Here is a 5,983-nt window from a genome sequence, read left to right as displayed (position 1 = left end):
CAAGAACAGAGGAAGGCACTCAAAAGTGTACTTGAACCTGATGAAAACAAATGGAGAAAAGCCCTAAATAACTTTAAGAGATACAGCTATAATGAATGGGGGAACGCTACCAGGAATAGATAAAAACTCAAACATTGTTCAATAATAACTATAGTTTACATCAAGAAAGTGATAGATCTTCATCCTTCAAGCACAGAGGGGACTGAATTCAGTATACATTTTCTAGAGGACCTTAGTGCGTAATGGATTGTATTGGATGACCACAGACTTTCCTTCAAATGTTTATGAGCATAGCCTCAGAGGATAAAGCACGAAAGCTATCACAACTGAGGAAATTCAGTGAAAGGGCAAGTTAAACCTCACAAAACTCTTTAGCTCTTATGAACATTCCTACTGTGTCATCAGGAAACAGTAGTTTTTTAAAAGAAAACAAAAAAAAAATGTTAAAGGCAAACTCCATCTCCAATATGAGGCTTAGAAGGAACGATTCACTCGTCAGGAGGAACTTTGAAGATCTTATCCAATCTACTGAATTTATTAGACAAAGAAACTTGAGTTCAAGAAAAATCAATTGGTCTTACATTACTTAGCTTGTTAATAGCAAAAGCAAGACTTCTATCTAGACTTTTAGATTAGGCTGTCAAGCTGATTGTAAAACTTGTTTATATTTTCAGAAAACATGAGAATAAAAGGATAGAATTTTCCTAGCAATGTTCTTTCAAATGACATTTAAAAGTCTAGGTTTCAAAGGTTGCAGCAAATTATACTTTACCAGAGGATAATTGTATAGATATTTTTATCTTTTAGGGCTTTCTAAATACACAGATCCTTTATTTCTCCAATTATGAATCACACCCAGGTGGCAAGATATGGAAATCTTGTAAATATACTGAAAGTCAGGATTTAATCATCTGAGTACTGTGAACTATTCCAACATTAAACATGTTAACACCCACATTAGTTAATCTTACATAATGATCATGTTTGGGTTTTTTTTAATAATGGAAAAATTTTGATTCTTCTTCTCCTGTAAATGAGTATGACCTAATACTATAGAGGGTCCACACTTATAAATTTGTATTTTAGTATATAACACTGTAATAAACTTTAATATACAAGTTTCTAAAAATACCCAAAACATTTATTATATAGAAATTTATGATTAGGAAAATTATTTTTACAAAGGTAAAAATCTATATCTCCAGGTATGATCTCAAAAGCAAAAAGATAAAAAAAAACAAATTTTAACTGTATGAGATTATCTTCTGCATTTGTTTTTTAAATTTCTGTAATGATCATGCTTCACAGCAACAACAAACTTTATATTCCAAAGGTTAAAATGAAACTAAAAGAAAAAAAAATCTATATGGAACTCTGATTTTCTAAAGTAAACCATATATTTTTCATCTGAAGTAAATAAAAATTCATTAGTACATATTAGCTTATCTGTGTATATAAATTCATAAACCATCACTGAATTCTTCTAAAGAGTATTGCTGTACATAAATACCTAAGTGTATGTCTCCTGGGTAGTCCATGATTAAGTAACTAAATGTTCCCATCAAGTTCCAGATGAACAGGAATGTTGAGTGTTGGCTGCTTCAATGCTAATGTAATACCTGGCATTAAGAAATTTACTACCATATGCTTTCTTTTCCTTCCCACCTTCCTGTGCATTTATTTGAATGATAAAATTTCTGGATCTTCTTCAGCATGAATCCAACTGGAGATCATTTTCAAACTAATATGCAATTGATAATGAACATTACATTTATAAAGAATTCTTTAAAAGGAGAAATATTAGTATGATTTAGTTTATAGAGGACTTTGCTTGTTGAAGGTTACAGGTAGCTTGGATTTTTAAATTGCTGTCTCTATCAATTGACAATTCAAAAAGGTCTTTCAGATATTCTAATGGTTTATTCCAAAGAAATCCTACAAACATTAAAAGGATTTTCAATTATAACCAACTGAACAGAAATTGAAGGTCTATGACATAAACTAAAATTGGCTCTTGACCTGACTGGAGTCGAGTCATGTTGTTTTTGGACATTTGAAATACTTATTTACTGAAACCAAACTTGTTGCTGGGAAGAGTGGTGCATTCTTGTAATCCTACTCAGGAGACTGAGGCAGAAGGATGGCAAGTTTTAGGACAGCTTCAGCAATTTAGAGAGAACCTGTCTCTAAAATAAAACAAAATATTTAAAAAACTAGAATAAAATGGAGAACTTGCTTAGTACACATAAAGACCCTAGTTTGATCCCCAGGACTAGGAGGAAAAAAATTGTGTGTGTGTATCTGTGTGTAAAAGCTTGTTCAGTCTGGCTAAAACTGCAGCTGCATCACCCCAAAATGATAACAGGGTAATTTTTGCAAAAAGCTTCCCCAAACCTATCCAAGATGGCACTGGTTGGTACTCCCAAGAAAGGAGGATTAAATACATGTTGAACAGTTCAAAGCATTTATTAGGGGACACATACAATGAGTTGCTGCAGCAGTCCTCAGGATGGGAAGAAATGTCTACCCGTTTTCCTAGGTATGTCTGCAATGGGTATGGAGTTCATATGGGGGTTTGTGCTATCTGATTCAGAGTCACACTAATTCTATGTTTAGTAATGTTTGACTTTTTCAGTGTTTCAAGTAACAACCTAAACAAGTTCACTAGTGCCTGGGAATGTTCAAGGCCCAGGACTGGGCTCAAGTCTAGGGGAAACACTAGCTGACCAACTCACAGCAGTCAAGGAATTGTATTTCTTGGTCAGGACACAAAAACATGGAGAGGGGCCTAGAGGGGCAGAGGGACACTGTAATGTTAACATGAGTATATCCATTGCCCATGAGGCAATGCTACTTGAAAAAGAAACACCTATTTAAGAAAACATTTTTCCGAAATAAATATGTACCTTAAGAATCCTTTGCAAAAAATAAAAATATTGTGTAATTGCTAGCAATTTATAGACACATTTTCACTGCTTTTTCACTAGCATTTTCACAATCAGCATTGAACATACCTACTGAGAGCAGCAAACTATATAGAGATCAGTACAAATAGTACTAAAGATCAGATATACTCTGGTGACAAGAATAAATGGGATTCCTAAACAAATAATTTAATCTTTCATTCCTTTCCCTTTAAAGTCTCATTTTTAAGCTCCTACATTCAATTAACATATATCCTTTAACCTTCTCTCTACACTATTTCCATTATTGTGTGGCATAGGTATCAACTCTCCCTTACTGGTGAAAACAGAAAAATAGTGTCAAAGTCTATGGAGGAAAAAAAACCCCAAAACAAAAAAACTATAATCCTGAATATTTTCTCATTTTCCAGTTCAGTTTTTCATAACTTTTGCTGAGATCTAAACTGCCCTGACACCCAAATTAGTCTGTATCTTCTGAATCATGCCATTGTGTAATCCCCTCTCCTTAGCTGTGAGCTGGACAGTTACTTGGCTTCTGACAGTCTCATTCACACTCTCCCTAAGGCTCTCTTTTCAAGTTGTAAACTGCTTTAAATGAGAGGTTCATAGGGCAAGGAATAGAAGGATGCCACTAATAGCCAGGAAGCTACTGTGGCCCTCAATTCAATAACCTACTAGCAAATACATGAATTTTAAGCAGATCTTTCCCTAGGTGAGCCCTCAGACTTTTATTGCAGCCTGAAGTAGAGAAACCCACAGAAGCTGAGATATAATAATGTGTGCTATTTTAAGTCACCAAGTTTGTGGCACTGAAGTTATGCAGCAATAACTAATGTTTGGAGTCTCAACTTTCTTTACTGCATTGTTTTTACCAATTCTTATATTACTAATTGACTTATTTATAAATAGTAGTTTCCAATTACATATTGAACATTTCAATCTTTTATTTCTTTGAATGGAGTAAACATAGTCTATCTCATTGTCCCAATATTTGGTGGCTCTTTGGGTCTATTGTTTCTATTGGTTTTCATTCTTTCTTTTTCTTCCTGTGCCTGGTTCTTATGTGAAGATCCTTTATTTGAAGAAGTATTTGTTGAAACAGTTGGAGGTCTAGGAAAATTTCTTCCTCCAGGTTTGCTTCTTTCAGATTCTTAGAGGTCTTAGAAATCTAAGGTCACTGTAATAAACATTCAAAATTTAAAAAATTTCTGAGCTACCTAGATATACATTCTTTTCTAATGGTTTATTTCATCCCTTACCTTTAGGATGCTGCCCTTCAGAACCACAAACTAAACAATTCCACTGGCATCAAAAGTCCTATAGCTTAATAACTTTTGCCCTTGTAGCTTTTTGCAAGGCTATTAGAACACTACTCATCCTTTCAGCCTTAGAAAAAACTCTCCCATCCAAAGCAAAGCAGCCTGATACCAAGTTCATCTTTCTGGATTTGCATTTTCTGCCATTTATGTCTGGCAATTATTATCAACCTTTTTAGATCCCCAAAGCCTTCAAGTACTATATGCAGCCAGGTATTGTAGAAAGACTGGGCAAATCTAGTCCATCAATTTTGGGAGCAGAGATTGAAAGGGTTATTATTTTTTTTTTAATGGGGTCACCTTACAACTTTTAAGCCAGTCTGTACATGAATCACCATGTAGGCCACCAAGGGTTCAACCTTTAAAAGCACTGTAACTATTTTTCCTAATTTAGACTAGAAAGGGAAACTTCATATTTGATGTAGCATCCAAATACTCTCTGGCCACCAATTTTGGTTCTATAAAAATTCACAATAACTTATTAATCTTACAATAAGTAAATCGCCCAAATAAATCAGTTAGCAATTCATTTAGCAGAGAATAAAGGGTAATGTAAGTTCAAATATTTTGCCAGATACATTCATATAGCATCTTCTACCCCAAAGGTTTTTAAAATATATATTATTTTTTAGTTGAAGATGGATACAATACCTTTATTTTATTTCTTTATTTTTATGTAGTGCTGAGGATTGAACCCATTGCCTCACACATGCTAGGTTAAGTACTCTACCACTGAGCTACAACCCCAGTCCAGGTTAGAGGTTTTATTTCACTTAATTATTTAAAATGAAATTGAATTTCTTTGATTTATTATTATTACAGTGTCTACTACTAGAAAATTGAGATTCTCAAGCCTAAAGAATAATTGTAAAGGATGAGATTTTCTAGCAATAATGCAAGTTCTTAACAGCTATTTAGGCCTCAGGAGTCATAAACTCAATGCCACAGGAAAAAATATCACAGAAATTAGTGAGGAAGAACCAAAAGTGTTGGCCAGGTAAAGAGAAATAAGGAGCAGTGGGAACTGTGACAAAAAGGAGTATGCCCCAGCTAAAGGGACACAGAACTAACTATTCCAGCTTCTGTATGCTTCTGTTGACATTTAAGAACATAAACCTGAAGCTGTCAGATTTTCTCATTTTTCAAGTAAATGCGGAAATCTGAATACTTAATTTTTGAATAGAATACATTAACAAATAGTGAATTGGGTACCAATGCCACTGAAATTATCTGCTGTCTCTTTCAGCTTTAAATCTTGCCTATCTTCTCTATTAGTTCTATTAACAACAAATGAGTTTGAAAAAATAATAATAAATTACTTATAACAGAAATATTGCTAGTTTGCAAATAAAAGTCAAGTTTTACATGACACCCAAATACTTCCCAGGAGGCTAAACCTCATGCAAATATTCATTATCTGAAAATCAGGACAGCTTTCAGTAATTTAAATCTACAATTAAAATAATTAAGAAGTATAGCCTGGATCCTTCATAAAGCTTATTGACAATTTGGGGTGCATACTGCTATAATATATACATATATATACACACACACAGTATGAATAAGGCCTTGGCAAAAATGAGATTCCTATTTTATATATACACACATATAGATTTTTATATGTGTGTATATTTATGTATATGTAATTTAAAATATGCTAAATTTATAGGTTTCTATATATCAGCACACAATTTTCACAGAAATATTCTGAGTTTATATTTAAAATATTAAGACATCAATTTT

Source organism: Marmota monax, unplaced genomic scaffold (assembly GCF_021218885.2).
Source record: "Marmota monax isolate L192 unplaced genomic scaffold, Marmota_monax_Labrador192_F-V1.1 WCK01_AAM20220418_F8-fsc00037, whole genome shotgun sequence".
Taxonomy (NCBI): domain Eukaryota; kingdom Metazoa; phylum Chordata; class Mammalia; order Rodentia; family Sciuridae; genus Marmota; species Marmota monax.
This window is presented reverse-complemented; position numbering follows the sequence as displayed.